This window comes from Myxine glutinosa, chromosome 7, assembly GCF_964187855.1.
Source record: "Myxine glutinosa chromosome 7, kmMyxGlut1.1, whole genome shotgun sequence".
Taxonomy (NCBI): Eukaryota; Metazoa; Chordata; class Myxini; order Myxiniformes; family Myxinidae; genus Myxine; species Myxine glutinosa.
Genome location: NC_136267.1, coordinates 138,949,016 through 138,970,150, shown reverse-complemented (window position 1 = coordinate 138,970,150; position 21,135 = coordinate 138,949,016). Strand labels below are relative to the sequence as shown.

At 41.4% G+C, this 21,135-nt stretch overlaps 1 protein-coding gene across 8 annotated transcripts in view; it reads right to left on the bottom strand.

Annotated features, from left to right (window-relative positions):
• Positions 1–21,135, bottom strand: part of SERGEF (secretion regulating guanine nucleotide exchange factor) — a 373,010-nt gene that overhangs the window by 233,071 nt on the left and 118,804 nt on the right. The gene's annotated exons all lie outside the window — the stretch shown is intronic.

Sequence of the window (21,135 nt, the reverse complement as noted above, 5' to 3'; positions counted from 1 at the left end):
CAACTGGACCAGACGGCATCAGCCCACGGGTCCTAAAATCCTGCTCTGCCGCTCTGTCTCACCCTCTGTCTGTTCTCTTCTCCCTCTCCTTTGCTCAAGGTCATCTGCAATCAGCTTGGAAATCAGCCAACATTACCGCTTTACACAAAAAGGTGCAAAACAGATCCTTGCAACTACAGACCAATCAGCTTGCTCCCAATAATCAGCAAGGTCATGTTATCAATCATCGCTTCTGACATAAAATCCTTCCTCTTCTCCAATGGCTTGACCTCGGATCATAAATTTGGATTCAGACCAGGTCACTCTACTCTGGACATGCTGCTTCTGCTGTCTCAACAATGGATGGAGGTCCTTCATGCCAAACAGAAAATCAGAGCTGTCTCCCTTGACATACCACGTGCCTTTGATACAGTCTGGCACCCTGCTCTGCTCACCAAACTCTCCTCCAACGGTATCCATGGAAATCTCCATGCATGGCTTGCGGACTCCTTCTCTGGTCGTAGTCAAAGTGTGGCCCTGAATGGATTTCTCGCATCTCCCCTTCCTGTTCAGGCTGGAGCTCCCCAAAGCAGTGTTCTGGGCCCTGTGCTTTTTCTGGTGGTCTTCATCAATGATCTCTCCGACTCTCTGGAAAATCCTCTCTATCTCTTTGCTGATGACTCCACTCTCTGCCGCTCCATACCTCATCCCTCAGATTGGCAGTCTGCAGCCTCCTCACTCTCTGCAGACATGGGCAAAATCACAGACTGGTCAAACAATTGGAACATGTTTTTCAATCCTGACAAATCTCACACTCTTACTCTGTCTCTCCGAAAAGACCATCTGGAAAACCATCCCATCTACTTTCTGAACAACGCTCTCCAGGAAGTTCTGTCACTCAAGCTTTTGAGGCTCACTATCTGCTATGATCTTTCCTGGGAAAACCACATTTCCAAGCTGGCCTCCAAAGCCAGTCGCCGACTGGGCATCATCTGTCGTGCATAGTCGTTCCTTGGCACACCTGAGCTCCTCACCACATACAAGGTTTTCATCCGCAGCTCAATGGAATACTGTTCTCCCCTTTGGGCTGGTGCTCCTTCCTCACACCGAGCTCGGCTTCACGCTGTTGAAACCAAAGTTTCACAATCATTGGAATCTCCCGCGATGAAGCTAACTCAGAGGGCCTTTCACTCACTCACCGCAGGCAGGTTGGTGGTCTTTCTATCTTCTACCGACTCCTCTCCGGCCTTGCTCCCCCAGCTCTGTCTGTGCTCTGTCCCCCAAATATTCCTACAGGTCGCACAAGAGCTGCCTGCCACCATCTCATGGTTAAACTGCCAAAATAAAGACTCTCTGCTCACCTTCACTCTTTCATTCCCCTTTTCTCACACCTCTGGAACAAACTCCCACACTTTCTTAAATCCCACTCCTCCCTCCAGGTCTTTAAAACAGCTGTTCACCACCATCTCTTATCTTCCCCCATCCAAAACCTTGATCTTTTCTACCCCCGTTAAGACACGCCAAATCCGCCTCTTTCAATCTCCAACTTATTTCCTGAAATTCCTGGTAGTGTTCATTTGCTTTATACCGTATACCCCTCCCCTCTCCTCCCCCAGCTCTTTTCCTTCCACAGATCTACTGACATGCTTTTTCTCTACTGTTATTGTGCTTGTGTGTTTCCCTCTCTCTCCCCGTCTTGTCTCCCGCTCCCTTCATTGCATGTTTTATGTCTGTGTGCATGTTTTCATGTTTAATGTGTTAGCTCTTCCACGAGCCTCGATTCTGTATCCAAAAAAATAAAATAATAATAATAAAAAAGCATTGTGAACGGATATAATACTGAGGTACAAAAAAAGAAAAGAAGGTATTGCTAATTGAGCTGTCAGTAACCAGCGATGTTGGCCTAAACAATGCAGAAATCAAGGAAATGACCAAATACCAAGACCTCAAAAATTAAGTGAAAATATCTTGGAAGCTGAAGAGCGCTGAAATGGTACCAGTGATGATAAAATTGGAGCAATGGGAATGATAAAAAAAGAACCTTACAGAGATCGTAAAAAACATCCCTGGGAACATTACTCCAAAAAACGACAGTTGGATGCTGTCTGGGGCTCAGTGACGATCCTGAAAAAGCCCTTGGAACAAAACTTTGAGAACAAGCAAACTTCACAAATTGGTCCATGAATCATGACCCCTTACTGAAAGGAAGGTGGACACTTCAAGACGTGGAGGGCTCCGCTCCATTCCACCCTCTGAAACCCACATATGGAGATAACAACCAATGACACACACACACATTGGTTTCAATTATAATTACAGATAATGATTTCGTATGAAAATTGCTGATAGTGTTCAATGCCTCCTTCCAAGATATTATGTTTCCATTTGGGAATGAATAAGGGTTCAACTGTGGCATTCATAGTCTGTAGGTCGGTGCTGCCATTAGCCCGCGTGCAAGTTGCCGGCACCATTATTGTCAGCTACAGAACACTTTGGCCAAACTAAACTTGCAATTAAAAGTATATTTTTGCACATTTTCTTCTGCTCTAAAACACTCGTTAGCTGAAGGTTTATTGACAAAACAAGAATATTTTCCAAAAAAAGTGGATGGGGAGAGAAAGGGGATGGAGGGGAAGGGGAATAATTTTGCAGTGCACAGTATGACTTCATTCTCTCGAGAATATAACCGAAGACTAAATACTAATACCGAGAGTGTTATTACAAACAGCTATATTTCCAGCACAGTGAGTGGATGGAATGCGCAAGCCATTTAGCACAGGTGGGTTGGCAACGTAGACACTACGTTCACAGCGAGGCAGTGAAATGCAAGGGTAGCTAATGCAATCCCATCCACCCTGCCAGGAGATGGAGCAATAGTAGTAATGTTAATGGAATTCTGCACAAAATTGGTTGCAATTGGGGAGATCCATATTTCAAAAACGAAGGCGCCACCAGTTCTCGTAAAACTGTCCAGCAAGACACCGAGCCCTTATTGAGATGGTGGTGCCTTCATTTTCGAATTATTGGAGCACAACAGCCGTTACTGGATTTGCCTCTTTGCACTCAGATTAAAAAGTCAGCAAAGAAGGAAAATAGCAAACACTAAATCTCAACCTCCTGGCAGACATTTTCCACAGTAGAACAATCACAAATGTATTTACAAGCGAATGTTGCCGGCATTGACCAAAATACGCCGTTCCTTTTTCCCTACCTGCTGCTGTGATCTCATCACTGATTATGAAAAGGACTTCCTGCATCCTCTACAATTTAGTTTAACACAACATGCCATTTTGCTTTCTCGAGGAAACAAAGTTCCATTAATTTTTATTTTTTTTAATTCTTAATTTACGTTTGTAATGATTTGTCCTTTTATTGACGTAGTAGTGAAATGGAGCTTTATATTGACAAAAAGCTAAATCTTAGCCTTAATGTCTATGTTTCAACTCCTGATTGCTTTTTTATTATTTGATTTTAGAGTTTTTAGGGAAAATCTGCCACAAATAACTCAGGCCTTACACTTTCCTTCTTATCAATAAGTAATGCATGCACGAGGATTGTTGCATACCACTGGCTTTCAGTGCCAGGTTTGGTACACCAATGACAGAGTGTCGAATCGTCGTCCTTGGGAGACAAGTTGGCAAAATCCTAACCAAATCCCCGCAGGTCTTTGGCCGGGAAATGCCACAATCGACGTATTGCAAACGTTGGCACGATCCCTTTCCGGCAGCTCAGCAAAAAGGAGGGTGCTGTGTAAATGATGCCAATGACTTTGTTGGAACTTTGCTGGTGGAATGACAAATAATCTGGCTCTGTATCAACAAGATTCTTTCAGAAACTTTGCTACAGACGTAAAGCAGTGGCTCAATCGGAAATTGTCTGTGACAGCTTACACCACAGTTTGTTTTACTTACTGGACAATATCAAAAACAAACATCTATTCTCTATAACAAATTAAAGATTGGAGTGATCGTTACAGTTTCACCTTTTTGGTATTCCAATCCTCATTATGCTGATACTCTGTGATCATATTCATATAGAGTGTTGATTTGCCCATTCTGTACCAATGTGCTTGTCTTGTATGTGATTAATCTGTAAGCTCCTTTACGAGGCTTGGATCACTGCAGAGCCTCGATGTCCAATCGGATTTCGATGCTCGCAAACTTATGGCGATCACGTCACTATATTCCCCACATGATCATACTAAAATACGCAATTTGGTGTCTGTCTGTCTGACCGAGATACTGTACATTCGGTCGTTACTAATCCAATCTCAACCAAACTTAACATGGGGGTTAAGGGGCACACGATGGAGGTTGTAGAGATTTAACTTGCCCCCCTCCCCAAGGGGGTACGCTATCATGCCATTTCATGGGGCATACCTTCTGGACGTAAAAAAAAAAATTATAACCACAAATGATTCAACAAAAAGACGTCATGCGGAGCACGATACTTGCAATATCCACCCCCCACCCACAAGAAAAAAAAATTCCATTGATAGAGCAAATTGTCCATTTCATCACGATTAAAATTGACAATCTTGATCAAAGCTCGGGTCAACAGGAAGAAAAGTGACAATTTTTCAGATGAAAAATGATTTTGTAAGGTTGACCTTTGACCTTTTGACCTCAAAAATATTTCGTTTCCCTATTTAGTGACTCAATGTGCAAATGCTGTTCAATTTTCAAGTCAATCAGATGAAAATTGAGGATTTAAAAAACTTGGCCTATGTTGACCTTTTGGCCCATGTTGACCTCAAAAATAGTTGGTGGTTGAATTCAGTGACCATATATGTAAATCCTCTTAGAATTTCAAGTCAATCAAATGAAAATTGGTGATTTTAGAAATTCGGCCTATGTTGACCTTTTGGCCGATGTTCACCTAAAATATAATTTGTGGTTCAATTCAGTGACCAGATATGAAAGTCATCTTCAAATTTCAAGTCAATTGGATGAAAATTGAGGATTTTAGAAATTTGGCCTATGTTGACATTTTGGCCTATGTTGACATTTTGGCCTATGTTGACCTCAAAAATACTTGGTGGTTGAATTCAGTGACCAGATATGCAAGTTCTCTTCAAATTTCAAGTCAACCGGATGAAAATTGAGGATTTTAGAAATTTGGCCTATGTTGACCTTTTGACCTATGTTGACCTCAAATATACTTGGTGGCTGAATTTAGTGACCAGATATGCAAGTCGTCTTCAAATTTCAAGTCAATTGGATGAAAATTGAGGATTTTAGAAATTTGGCCTATCTTGACCTTTTGGCCTATGTTGACATTTTGGCCTATGTTGACCTCAAAAATACATGGTGGTTGAATTCAGTGACCAGATATGCAAGTGCTCTTCAAATTTCAAGTCAATCGGATGAAAATTGAGGATTTTAGTAATTTGGCCTATGTTGACCTTTTGGCCTATGTTGACCTCAAATATACTTGGTGGTTGAATTGAGCGGCCAGATATGCAAGTCCTCTTCAAATTTCAGGTCAATCGGATGAAAATTGAGGATTTTAGAAATTTGCCAAAGTTGGTGACCTTTGGCCTATGTTGACCTTTTGACCTTTTGAGCGAAAAAATAATAGGCTTCTCAATTGGGACGACCTATACAACTTTGTGAAGTTTCATGACGATTGGTTTCGAATTGTGACCTGTAGGCCGGTGACAAACAAACAGACAAACAAAAAGACGTCATGTGTAGCACGATACTTGTAAACCCCCCCCCCCCCCCCAAAAGTTTTCCATTGATACAGCAAATTGTCCATTTCATGAAGATTAAAATTTACAATCTTGATCAAAGCTCGGGTCAACAGGATGAAAAGTGACGATTTTTCAGATGAAAAATGATGATTTTAGAAGTTTGACCTCGAGTTGACCTTTGACCTTTTGACCTCATAGATAGTTGATTTCCCAATTCAGTGAGGCAATGCACAAATGCTGTTCTATTTTCAAAACAATTGGATGAAAATTGATGGGTTTTCAGATGAAAATTGATGATTTTGGAAGTTTGACCTAGAGTTGGCCTTTGACCTTTTGACCTCAAAAATAGTATGTTTCCCAATTTATTGACTCGATATGCAAATGCTGTTCAATTTTCAAGTCAAATGAAAATTGACGGGTTTTCAGATGAAAATTGATGATTTTGGAAGTTTGACCTTCAGTTGACCTTTGACCTTTTGACCTCAAAAATAGTTGGTTTCTTCATTCAGTGAGGCAATATGCAAATGCTGTTCAATTTTCAAGTCAATTGGATGAAAATTGACCGTTTTTCAGATGAAAAGTGATGATTTTGGAAGTTTGACCTTGAGTTGACTTTTGACCTATTGACCTAAAAAATAGTACGTTTCCCAATTTATTGACTCGATATGCAAATGCTGTTCAATTTTCAAGTCAATCGGTTGAGAATTGACGGCTTTTTGGATGAAAATTGATGACTTTTAAAATTTGACCTTGAGTTGACCTTTGACCTTTTGACCTCAAAAATAGTTCATTTCCCAATTTATTGACGCGATATACAAATGTTATTCAATTTTCAAGTCAATCGGATTTAAAATGGCGATTTTAGAAATTTTACCTCCAGATGACCTTTGACCTTTGACCTCAAAATCAATAAGCTTCTCAATTGGGACGACCTTTACAACGTGGTGAAGTTTCGTGACGATTGGTTTAGAATTGTGACCTGTAGGCCAGTGACAAACAGACAAAAAGACAAACAGATAGACAGAACCACAAACGCAACCGACCAATATACTTGAAAAATCTTCGATTTTGCAAGTAATGAATTATATCCAATGTACAATTACATTTTTAAACAGTCGCTACTAAACTGGAAAAAGTTTGGAGGAAAGTCGATGTGCTGAAGGCATTCCAAAGTTAACGCGTCCCCTTCGAATGAACAGATCAGAGCTGTCTCAACTTGCTCGGCCTAGGTAAGCAGCAATGTTCTTTAGCTAACAAAGCTGCTTACATGAGTATGAGTCTTTACGCATGAATGATGAATCCCATTACTTGTCTGATTTTTCTAGCCATCAGATTAATATGTGGACAGTATATATAGGGCCTCGTGTGATTTATCCCGGCCGTTGTTTCACGTGTTACATGCGATATTGCCAACGCCAACTTTACGGGCCAATTGCGACCTTTATTTTACGCATAACCATATTCCGAAGGTTCGTTAACATCCTGTGGATGAATGCAGCACAGCGAGATGCAGGTGTTATCGCACAAGCCAGATTTGCATGTATGAGTGCGTGTGACGCAAATGGGTGCGTAAATCCAATGACCTTAGAGGCTGCTAAAAAATTGACAATTTCTTCGATGAAGAACTGTGGAATATCTTCATATAACTGAGTATGCACTGGTACTGTGAAAATCCACATGTACTATTATGAAAAAAAAAATCACAAAATCATGGGTTTGAAAAGTTGAAATAAATAATTTCTAAAAACCATGCAACATTATTTTGTATATATTTTATTCTCGATGTCGAGTATAATGAGTGAAATTGAGTCGTTTGAAAAATGAAAATTCAGGTAATCATGAGTTTATCATGAAATATCTCATATTTGACCTTTGACCATTGGGCTGTGACCTTTGACACCTGACTTTTGACCCAAAGTTGTTTTTTCGTTCACGAGTTATGAAGTGACCACTATATTCGTCATGTGTGTGCATCTGTCTGTGTGTGTGTCTGCCTGTCCGCAGCATAACTACCCGATGATATCATCCGATCTTGATGAAACTGGGGTGGGAGGTGGGAGCTTGGGTGGGATCTAGTTGTGTCCCACCTAGAGTGGGCGTATTGCGCCCATTGTGGGCGGAGCCACGCCCGAAAAAGATGTCTTTTTAGGGGGTAATCGAGTTCAAGCTACATCTTCTCCGAGGGAGTTGGTGGAATCTGACAGGGGTTTCGATATTTGGTTAGGCCAATGTCATGTGTCGAGCCCCACAGAGCTCGATTTTTCATTTTTCATTTTTTTTTCATTTTTTTTTTCACTTCATTTTTCACCGAATTTTCGGTATTGTGTAGCTAACTAACCTCATAACTGATTATACATTATTTTCTATCTCATTTCAAGGTCAGTAACCTTCGTTTTGACATTTACGGGCCTGGGCTGTCTGGGCCTGTTTTGGTTATAGTCCGTCCTTTGTCATTGAATACCGCTCGCTCGTGAACCATCGTCGTCTCCTGACTTGGGTTTCTTTTAAAATAAACAAAAATACCTTTTATAGATATTTATCTATAATACAGTACAGTTTTAAGCATCTTAATGCGGTTAAATATGCACTAATATGGTACTACTTCTAAAATAAGCCCCCTGGATGACCTTTGACCCCTAAATGACCTTAAATGCAAAACTCCAGTATGGCATCCCCCCAGGTGATGATTGTCACACCCCAAAGAACATTTTAAGAATGGATGCCAGCCATTAACAAAAAATGCCATCAAAAGTTGATTTGTTTGGCCCTTGGCAGGCAGACTATATTCTCAGATCAATGCAAAACCAAGTAAGGACAGAATACAACAGATTTGGTATTTGGTTACTTAACTTGCAATAATTACCATTTCTAATAAAATACACAATTTGGGGTCTGTCCATCTGTCTGACGATTTTTGACCTCGATATATTCGGTCGTTGCTTATCCAATCTCAACCAAACTTCACAGGAGGACTAAGGGTCACACAATGAAGGTTGTAATGAATTCATTTCCACCCTCCCCAAGGGGGTTTTCTCCGCCAATGGGGTTGCGTGTTGAGGTGTATATACGTGTTTAGATAGCTTTATTGTGGTGTTTTTTCAAGGACACTCTTCGTAACAACGCTAATGATAAAGCATAATATTAATGTTATTACAAAAGAATATTAATACTCATAATATCCCATCTCCCCAAGGGGTTTCTCCTCCTTGAACAAACACCATGTCAATGTGTATAAACAGCTTATTGTGGTTTTTGTGGGAGAACCCGCTATCAAAAGTAAGAATATTATAAACCCCAAGCACATTTGATTACCTTTTGAAACAGTCGCTCTTGCTGCTAACCACTAAACGGAAACGGAGGAAACCCGGGGTGTATTCAGTAACCAAGCAGGGAGCTAGCGTTTGCCAAGATAGCTGTTCCTTATCAACGGTTTTGAATGGAGTGCTTGCTCGAATCGAATGTTTAAACCACTTGGCGAGCGCTCTCCAAGAAACTTGGTAAATTCAAACCCCCTCTCCCAATGTTCTTGAGGTCCGACCATAGGTCCCCTTTAATCTTTATATCCCAGAGAGGAATGACCGACCCTTCCTGCCGCCCCCGTAGGGAACGGGTGTGCTAACAATAAGAAATTAGCCTCAGAAGGTGAAACAATGATCTATTTCTTCTACAAGAGTGAGGCTCATAAGAGAGCAAGGTTAAACGAAGTGAGGTAGCAGACAACAATCGAGCATAACCAGAAAGGAGATTAACAAGCGTTACGCCTAGGTCCCCCGTCGGTGAAGTGATGCGAGTTGACAAAGTGGAAGACGCAAGGCGGCCATCTTGGATTTTGACGTGGCGACCCAATTTTCAATAGCGTTCTTCCTTATGCGTAGGTACACCCACACACCAGATTAGAAGTTAGTAGTTCGTTTATTTTTCAAGATATTTCGCTCACAAGGTTCAGACATATATATGGTGGTGGCCATCTTGGATTTTGACGTGGTGACGCAATTTTCAATAGCGTTCTCCCTTATGCGTAGATACACCCACACACCAGATTAGAAGTTAGTAGTTCGTTTATTTTTAAAGATATTTCGCTCACAAGGTTCAGACATATATATGGTGGCGGCCATCTTGGATTTTGACGTGGTGACGCAATTTTCAATAGCGTTCTTCCTTATGCCTAGATACACCCACACACCAGATTAGAAGTTGGTACTTCGCTTATTTTTCAAGATATTCCGCTCACCAGGTTCAGACATACATGGCGGCGGCCATCTTGGATTTTGACGTGGCGACCCAATTTTCAATAGCCTTCTTCCGTATGTGTAGATACACCCACACACCAGATCAGATGTTCGTAGTTCGTTTATTTTTCAAGATATTTTGCTCACAAGGTTCAGACATATATATGGTGGCGGCCATCTTGGATTTTGACGTGGCGACCCAATTTTCAATAGCGTTCTTCCTTATGCCTAGATACACCCACACACCAGATTAGAAGTTGGTACTTCGCTTATTTTTCAAGATATTCAGCTCACAATGTTCAGACACACATGGCGGCGGCCATCTTGGATTTTGACGTGGCGACCCAATTTTCAAGAGCGTTCTTCCTTATGCCTAGATACACCCACACACCAGATTAGAAGTTGGTACTTCGCTTATTTTTCAAGATATTCCACTCACAAGGTTCAGACATACATGGCGGCGGCCATCTTGGATTTTGACGTGGGGTTGCACCCACACACCAAATTCGAATGCTGTCCTTCGCTTACGCATGCATGCATGCACGTACACACGCACGCACGCCCGCACGCACGGACGGACACACGGACGGAGGGGAAAACCATAGTCTCCCTTTCGCTCCGCGGTGCGACGGGGGACAACAAACAGGAAATAGGAAAAGAGGGAGAGAAAGAGAGAGAGAGAAAGGGGAGAGAGAAAGGGATAGATAAAGGGATAGAGAGAGAGAGAGAGAGGAAAAACTGAAGTAATCAAGTAAGACAGTTGGGTTGGGAATGGTTCATGGGGGTAATTAAGAATCAGGATTGAGGCTGACAGGAGGTGGCGATCACAAGTCAGGATGTCGGATGACATGAGTTGATGGTGCACTGCCAGAATGAAGCTCTGGAGGGAAGATTAAGACAATACAGCCTATTCAAGGTGGTTCCATTAATGGGAGAAATTAGGAATAAAAGAGCTGAGGTTCATCTGCAAGCATGTGATTCGTCTGGTGATCAGGTCACTGATCAGTGCTACATGTGCAATGTGAGAAAAACACACTTTGTCCTTCAGCCTAATCATGAGAGATTCCAATGTTTTTGAGAGCTTTGGATTCTACAGAATACAGGAGAGAAATATAATGCTGGAGCACCAACCAATAGCAGAGAGCAGTACTACTTTGAGCTATGGACAAAGGCCTTAACGACTACGCAGCTCCGATTTCCCAAGGAAATTTGGATATACAGAGGATGCCAAAGCTGTCGGTGGATTTGGAGTTCAGCTTTGCTATGCAGTTGGCCCAGGAAAGGCCATGGCTGATGGTGAGGCCGATAAGTTCAAGACACTGAAGGTTTGTTTTACAATCAATCTGAAGCGATAGAGTGAGACTGTTTGATTTTCCAGGATTGAATGACATGTTCCATTTATTAAACCAGTGTCTAATAATTTCCACATCAGCAGAGAGAGAAAGAGAGAGATGCAGCTGCTGTCTTCCTAACAGGGATGGGATACTGTAAGACACAATGTGGAGTCTGCAAAGAAGAAAGAGAGGGTTTTCAATGAATACAGATGAGGAACAAGACAACCCAACACACGCCTTGGGAAACTCTAGTCTAGACCCACTGGGAGAATGGAGGAGAGGGCTCCCTTGATTGCAACAAGTTGACTGTGTGCATGGAGGAAGTCAGAAATCCAGGAATGAAGGCGGCTTTGAGAATGGCACAGGCAGAGAGCATTCGAAGCAAAGCAGGATGCCAGACTGTGTCAAACTCCTGATATATGTCCAGGTAGACTGTTCTAAACTCTTTGTTGAAAATGAGGGCCTCTCACCTTTGCTGAGGGAGGAGCAGAAGCATGTCCAGGGTTTAGTGATCAGGACAGACTCCAAACTGATGGTCAAAGATCAGGCTGTTTAAAAACAGGAAAGACTTGATGTCGGAATCAATGATGGATTTCATGACTATGTTTGTAATCGGAAGCAAGCTCACTGGCCTATAGTCAGTAGGGTCTGTGTTCGCACCATTCTTAAGGATGGGAGTGATGTTACCTGACTTCTATGCAGATAGTTTGGGGCTTGTGACTGGCCACACTGTCTGCCCAGATGTGACCATGTCCAAAAGCGGAACACCCCAAACCACAGGGCCGATTGATACAGAAGGGTTAATAAAAGACAAACTAATTACTCGGAAAATATGATTCATGCCGGTAATGGGAAAATACATCTTTATTTCACAATCGGCACAGATATCTCACCATAAATCTTATCCTAAATGTAACCTTGTTTTATGTATCCATAAACACAGCAGTTAGGAAGGATACAGCAGACGGTCTTAAGTATTTCAGTTCAACATGGAGTACTTAAAGTCTGAGAAACTAGATGCTTCATTCAAGGAAGTGCAGAAAACCAAATTATCAGTGCAGAACCCGACAGTGTAATCGATTATATAATGCGAAGTGTGGTGTCTGTCCATGCATTTGTACACTCGTCTGTCTCTCGTTTTCAGTGGCCGCTTAATCCGCATGCAGGCAATGCTCAACATACAGCCAGAAGAAATGCATGATACCAAACGAGATTCATTTTAACGTATAGATACAACATGGAATCTTTCGTTATCTCCATATGCAGGTTTTTTTTTTTTAGGAGATGGGAGGAAGTTCTCCCAGAACTCAAAATCTCCACCTACTTTTATTTTTGGTAAAGGATCATTATTCATGAACCAGATTGTGAAACTTCATTCTCATAGCTTCGTTCCAAGGGCTCTTTTCAGAATCCTCACTGAACCTCTGACAGCCTCCACTTGTAGCTCATTTGTCGTGATATTCCCCAGAATGCTTTTTAAGTACTCATTAAGGGTTTTCCTGATCATCCCTGTTGCTCCAACTATCACTAGTACAATTTCAGCTTTCTTCAATTTCCAAGACCTCTTGACCTCAATTTTCAGATCCTGGTACTTGAGCATTTTCTTGGTTTCTGAAGCATTTGGTCAGAAGTCATTGGGAACTGAAACCTCAATTAACAATGCTGCCTTTTCCTTTTTGTGTTTGAGCACTATATCCGGTCACAATGCTCCGCCTGCGATGTCCACACTTGATGGGATCATCTTGTCATACGTGAGCACTATGTGTTCATTTCCAAGGATCAGATTTGGTTTGTGTTTCCATGATTGTTCTGGAACCGGAATGTTGAAATGTTTAAAGATGTGCCAGTAGATTACTCTGCAGGCACTGTCATGTCTTTCTGTGTACAATTGTTCAGACATGAGTTTTTTACACTGCGTCCGCGAAGCAAAAAGCAGCGATAGGCGATCAGTTGCATATGTGCGTGCGTGTCTGCATTTTAAAAATGAATTTTCTCAGCAACCATTGGTCCGATTGACACGAAATGTTCACCATAGGAGTGCCTCTGCCTGTATAATTTTTTTAATTCATAATTATGACATCATAGGTCAGGTGGGACGGACGCCATCTTGGAAAAACGTTACATCTCTATATCACCAAAACCGCTCTACAGAAAAAATTGAAACAATGCTCATTGTCAAGTACTCCCCATGGGAAATAAGAAATGTTTATGATGATGTCATCAGTGCCTTCATTATGACATCATAATTCGACAAGTACAATGCTTGATGTGATCAGTTTGCATTAAAAAAAAATCTCTCCAGCCGTTAGTCTGATGGACACAAAATTTTGACCATAGGAGTCCCTCCTCCTGTATAATATTTTTTATAATAATTATGACATCATAGGTCACGTGGTACAGGTGCCATCTTGGAAAAACCAAAAAACATTGCACCTCTATATATCCAAAACTGCTCCATGGAAAAATTGAAACGTGGCTCATTGTAAAGAACTCTGCATGTGGAATAAGTGTTGCTAACGATGACGTCATTAGTGCTTTAATGATGACATCATAATTCGGCAGGGACAACGCTTAGTCTGATCAGTTTGAAATGTCTTGAGTGTGATCTACACAACAATTATATTAAAGAATATAAATTTATGGTGTCATCGCTCATGTAATCTGGCAGCCATATTGGATCAATTTTTAAAAACGTTCAAAAACAAAAGAGTTGGCTCACACCAATTTGACTGCGCAAGGTAACTATAGGGGAGAGTGGGGTAAGATGAGCCATTTTTCAGTAATGCCCTTCTGGACATCATATATAAAGTGCTGTGCATCAGAGGCATAGTGATTATGATGGTGTAAATACTTGCTTCTCCCCTCATACACATGTTACCATTTCATTTTCATGTAATTAATTAGCAGAGGCCTTCAAATGGCTCATTTTGCCCCAATGATGGGGCAAGTTGATCATGGGTTCGGGGTAACTTGGGCCAGTGGGTAAGTTGAGCCACAAGAAAAAAAAACAGCATGAAACATTTTGTGTCCCATCAAATTCACCAGCTCAATACAGGACAGAACAGCAATAAAACAAGTTTGAGACAAAAAGTTTAAGTCCAGATCCACTGGAAAAGCTTATTATTGATAAAACACTGAGAAACCCCATTGAAACTGGGAATGCATGAAGTATTAATGAATACGCATTTTTTTTAACAATCACGCAAAAGCTGTTGCTTATAGCTTCAACAATGCAAAACAAGACAAAGTAGTTTCCTGTAAATGTTCACGTTTTTCAGATCAGATTTTTCAGTTCAATAATTGAAACTTGATATATGCTCCTTTCCCTTGTGTGAAATTTACGCACATGTAAGATGCACCTCGTGTAACATGATGTAATTGATCTAATGAAATTTAACAGTTTGAACTGAAATAATTATACATGTATTGTGTTCTGATTATTAGTAAGACACATGAATTATCAGTAAACTTTGGCTGAATGTTCATACATATGTAATCGTCAAGATTTATCAGTCAGATATGCTGATGAACTGGTTTGTATTTCAAATAATTATGAAGAACAACCACGTGCTGTCTTCCTTTTATAGTCCCAAAGCATTTTTCCATTTACCTGTGATTAATGCAAAAATATTTACACAAATCATTCTTAGGAATAGGACTTAGATCTATACACAGGTATCAGTGTTACAAGAACTACAGTTTTCAACTCCAACTTGCGTATAAAGCAGTTACTTTATCTTGCACACATGTTCATGGGGTAAGATGAGCCATGGCTCAACTTGACCCGACCCAATTGATCATCTTACCCCACGGGCGCCGTTTTGAATATAAACATGCTCATTTCACGTATTGATTCAATTTACAATTCATACTCTCAGGTAAATAATCTACACCATTCATGTTCACATTACTACATAAACAATTCATTAAGCTTCCATTAATTCTATTGTTATCACCCTCAAAACACCATAACTCAAAGTTTGGGAAATTCTGAAAAAAATACAAATTTCATTAGATCTTACTTACCCCTGCTTCATATTCCTCTGCATGTGTACTCAGGAAGAAAGACTGTTGCTATGAAAGTATAGATGGTGCTCTCACACCTTCAAATATTTTACTTTCTAAGAAACATGGGGTGGCTCAACTTACCCTTAGGCTCAACTTACCCCACTCTCCCCTACCATGAATACCATCTAGTTTAACATGGAATCACAGTTTTTTTTAACTGTGTTAAGATACGACCTGGGCTGCCAAGATGGCCTCGCGGTATGCACACTCACTCCTAAGCTGTTTCGCTTAGAATTGAATCTTGACTCAGCTATAAACTGTCATCCCAGTGTTTCATGGGCAGCTTGATTTATCAATGTGTGCCGTCCGTCCCTCTGATGGACGTTAAAACTGGGCATCCTACATTAGTTGGTCAGCCTTAGGCCTAAAGATCCCCATGGCATCCTTCGCAAAAAGTAGATGAGATATCGCCAGCACCGTGGCCAAATTCCTGCCAGAACTAATGATTGAAAAGCAATGGTAAACTACCCAGTTTAACCCTTGCTCAGGAAGCTGCTTCGGTGGCACTGACACTCTGTGACACAGTATGAGAATTATCACAAGGTTGAACAAACCATGCAGGTGTTGTTAATAACAGTAGCCTGCAATGAAAGTCTTTGAACAAAGGTTGTAGTGCAAGGTGGTTATTTAATTAAAGGAAAACCTCCCTCCATTTAACATTGTGATCTAAAAATAACGTTTCATAATAAACGTCTCCAAAATAAGCTTAAATGTAATTACCGGTGGACTCGATGACGTAATTCGTTAAGAGTCGAATAGTTTGACGTTTCAAACCCCATCCAATAATGAGTTATATGAAAGACGTTAAATATGGTGTGTTTTGCATCATACTTAACGATGAGTATGCAGAAGACTGAGGTGATATGTGTCTGGCAGCAGAGAAAATAAATTAATATTAAGTTAGAGGGGAAGGAGATCAGACAGGGAAATAGGTTTGAGTATCTGGATTGGAAAAGTGACTGCGGAGATGGTAAATCAGAGGCAGAGGAGTGGAAGAGAATTCAGATTGGTGCGAATGAGCGGAAGAGGGTGGAACGAATAATGGCAGACAGAAAGATATCAAGGAGATTGAAAGGGAAGGTTCTGATGTTGTGTATAATGCCGGCCTACCTTTACGGTCTGGAGATGGTGGCACTGACAGAGAGACAACAATAGAGGCTGCAGGTTTGCGAGAACAACTGGGTCAGGAGGATTGTGGGAGTGAAGAGGGTGGATAGAAAGAGAATGGATGAACTGAGGGAGGAGATTGGTGAAATGTCGGCTGAGATGAGCTGGATACCTGGTGCTGATGGGGCGAGAGAGAATGGCAAAGAGAGCGGGTGGGTTGAGGGACCAAAGTAGGAGGAAAATAGGTAGACCGAAGGTTGGGAAGGGAGGATTGTGTGAGGACAGATATCAGTAAGGTGGGGTGGTTGGAGAGTGGAGAGAGATGGCTGAGGACAGAGGAGAGTGGAGGAGTATTGTGGTCAAGGCAGGGCAGTAGATTGGTGCCATTGAACCTCACCCCTTATAAATGGGAAGAGGAGGAGAGGCATAAGGGAGATTACTTCCTTGCTTCGACGCACAAAGTTTAAAAAAGATAGAGCATGGGCATATGGAGAGAAGGGGGAAAGATGGGGAGAGGCATGGGGGAGAAATGGTGAGGGTGGGTGGAAAGAGGGGAGGGGGTTAGGGGAGAGAGGGATAGGAGAGAGGAGAGAGAGGAGATTGGAGACCAAGGGGAGGAGGAGAGAGAGGAGAAGGGAGAGAGTGGGTAGAAGAGAGGGGAGGGGAAGGGAGAGAGAGTGAGAGAGGGAGAGCAGGAGCATAATAAATTATAGGGAACAAGTAGAGAGATAGGGAAGCAAACATTGTGGTTTCGTGTGAGGCATGTCGCCGAATGTGTAAAAAAGTTTTTTTTAAATACGTGGTGTAAAATCTATATTATATTCTCCGTAGGTGATTCTGTAAGTCTGAGAGTCAGTCTGGGGGTGTGGCCTCTGTCCGGGGGTGTGGCCTCCATTGAGGAAGTAGCTCCACCCATTCTGGAAGAGGCTTCAAAAACAAATATCCACCATTTTCTTTCCTCGCATAGCTTTGAGGCCTCTTTTGTAAGGCCCGTGGTGTATTGCTCTCTCTCACAGTTTTATTTCAACTCTCATTCAATATCTCATTCCATTTTCCACAGTCACTAGCATGGTTTTAGACTCGGTTGAAAACAAACGGGAATAAAATTCGATGAAAGTCACCGTTTATAGAACAAAATAAATTTTCAAAGGCCTGTAACATAAAGGTCATTCATTGAGTCTCCCTCATGCTTTATCTCGACTCGAATTCACCATCACAGTCGCGAGGATGGTTCAAGTCTCAGTTTCAGCTAAAGTTGAGAAAATTGGCAACATGTATTCCAACAGCCGTTTTGATTGTGTTGACTGCTATGTGGGGACAGGGAAGGAGAGAGGGGAAGGAGAGAAGGGAAGGAGAGAGGGGAATGGGAGAAGGAATGAGAGAAGGAAAGACGAGAGGGAAACAAGAGAGGAAAAGGAGAGGAGAGAACATTCCCAGGACTTCGTTATTTATATTATTACTTAGTAAAAATACAGTGACTGAATACTGAAGTTCGGGATCGAACCAAAGTTAAATTATATTTTTCCATATCCCTGGGGTGTATATACAGAGTTTGTTTTAAGCAAGTCAACTCTTTTCCAACCATGGAATTAAACAATACAGTACTTTAAAAATGTACATAATAATGTAAACTAACTATGGAATACAATATTTATTAATAACGTTTGGTTTTAATCTATTTTTACTTTGTAAAGCGAAACGTTATCGATACATTCAAGTTTTAAAATGAAGAAGAGTCATGGGCTCTATAGGCCTATGATCGGCCTCTGATGTGGATTTTAAGACTCAATCAACACGTCTTCGATCATGAATTATTTATGAAGAAACAAAGGTACATTTTGATTACAACTCAAACAAAAGAAGCCAGGCAATGCCTGTTTCGTTCGGCGTGATTATACACCACCCAAAGAAAATGTGTTTCGTACCGACAGGTGTGTGTGTGTGTGTGTGTGTGTGTGTGTGTGTGTGTGTGTGTGCTCGTGTGTGACCCACTCCCCCATGTGCGTGTGTGTGTGTGTGTGTGTGTGTGACCCACTCTCCCATGTGCGAGTGTGTGACACACTCCCCTGTGTGCGAGTGTGTGTGTGACACACTCCCCTGTGTGCGAGTGTGTGTGTGACCCACTCTCCCATGTGCGAGTGTGACCCACTCCCCCGTTTGCGAGTGTGTGTGTTTGTGACACACTCCCCTGTGCGTGTGTGTGTGTGTGTGTGTGTGTGACCCACTCCCCCGTCCGTGTGTGTGTGTGACCCACACCCCCGTGTGTGTGACCCACTCCCCTATGGGTGATGCACTACCCGGTGCAGTGTGCGTGATGTGGGAGGGATGGGGGCGGGGAAGGAAAGGATTTGAGCTCTTGAATTCACATTTTACATGAGATGTAATCACACATTTCAAACTGTATTTCACATGTGCATGCACATGCATTCACATGTTATCAGAAGTAAATAAATTCTGTAGATTACATCATTTGTGGATCTGATAAATTGCCAGTAACCATTTTGTAAAACTGAAAGTGCAGCAACGAAATGAAGATGTCCAAATGTCACACAAGTCCATGCCCGTGGGATTCCCACGGGTGACCCCACTAATAAGTTTATAAAAGGCGTCGCTGCATAAAAAGTCACTGGGTTTAATTGAATAATTTTATTCCGCTTTTTTGACCCACATTTCAGTTTTCCTGCAGCTTATAACACTACCATGAATGCCTCCAAACAAACACAACTAGCAAAAACAAAACAAACAAATAGCAGAACAACTCACCTTGTTTTGAGGTGTTTGTTGGAGGCTTACACGTTGGTACATGGCGGTTTGGAGATTGCAGGCATGGTATATGGATCTATCCGAGTTTATGATGGTACAACTGCCCCATGCATGCCGTAACTACTCCAAATCTCGTTGTTTTCACCCTTTTGACCTGCATCATTGAATACGTGGCTGATCTGTTTAATGTAATGTATTTGTTTAATCTGTATGACTTGGAATTTTCAAACTACAGCCTATGGGTACTTATAACGGCCTTAGTTAAAAACACACCAATTGGTCTGATTACCCTAGAACATCACAATCTATCTATAATTCCAGTAATCTCTGTGTGTATGTATGTATGTATGTATGTATGTATGTATGTATGTATGTATGTCTGTATGTCTGTGACCGCTGTTTCTCGACAACCACGGGTCCGATATACTTTAAACTTGCCAGGTATATTGCTGGGGACCTGAGGATGTGCCTTTTCAAGGTTTCATATTAATCGGAGAAGTAGTTACCGAGCTATGTCCAAAAAACGATTCAACCAATCAGAGAGCAGCGAGCTATCACGTGTGCCGAACGTGGCGAACAGACTCTGCCTCGGACGGCACATTTGAGAGCGTATTCATTTATTTCACGTTGGCAAACTATGTTGGCGTTAAACTATGTTTTAAAACTAATTAAAACTAATTTGCGATTCATCGTAACTGCGATTTGCGACCTTCCGGACAGTGAAGACTTCACTTCCGGCAGCCAATCACAGAACGCGTTGTTGCGTAGGCGTGGCCGATGTGAGAGCGAGCCGAGCCGAGCGCGTGCGCCATTACGGTTCGTAATTCGATTTCTTCCGGAGAAAATAATAATTTCTCGATTTCTTATGCGCATTATTTCTCCCAATTCAGTCAGAGCGAAGGGCGGAAGCGAAGAGCGTTGTTTTTTTTGTTTACGGGCGTACGGGCGTACGGGCGGGGTAGAGCGTACGGGTAGCGTTTTTTTTTTTTTTTGGCAAGGAACGGGCACCCACGTACGGGCATGCCCTAGTTTAATTAAATGAGATATTCGAAATCTGCCTTAGTTGTCAGACAATCGCAACACACTCTCTAAATGGCTATATAGGAACTGTATACAGATCAAAAACACTTGTTTTAAACTGTAGGATGTATATTTGGAGGTGTATATAATTTTTGAAGTTAGCTAAGTTGGTAAAAAAAAAATTCTTCAAACTCTTTTTTCAACCTTGAAAGTTATGGCGTTAGATCAGCAGTAAAATTACCTTTAAATCGATGCATATGTTGTGTTTGTATTATTTTCGGTTTTTGAATGATTATGGCATTTGAAAGATCATGCGAGTTGCGACTCATTATTCGCCGATCCTTCCGATCATGGTAACGTCTTATATTGACAGCTATTTTTTTTTTTTTTTTTTTTTTACATCTGATGACATATCCCATGATCGGAGATCACCTTTTCACCAATTATATAGGTATCCGGGTTGGAATCCGAAAACATTATGGCTTTTAATAAAGTATTGCATATATGGATCCACTCTCGGAGATCATGGTGACAGGTGGTGGCTCGGGTGTTTATAAGTGAAGAAATTGTGTGAAAATAACTGTTTAAAACCTCTATTTAGGTGGATCGTGGTAAAAATATGTTATCCTATGAAGTCTCATGTCAATTAACCTTGGGAGCTCACAAACAAACAAACAAACATTTCGCTTTTGTATGTATAGATGTCATCCACGACCATATTGTTGAAGTCCATAATCCAGATAAAGGTAAAGGTACCTCAGCTATCTATATAAATAAAGCAGGAAAATCAGTGTTTGTATGTATGCTCCTTATCTAAGTACTCCGAAGTCATTGGGCCAATCTCAAGTAAACTTTGTGGGATGATCACATATTGAGCTACAGCGAAGACTGAACATACTCAACTTAAAAATTCCCCTCTGCATATATGTTGTTAAAAAGT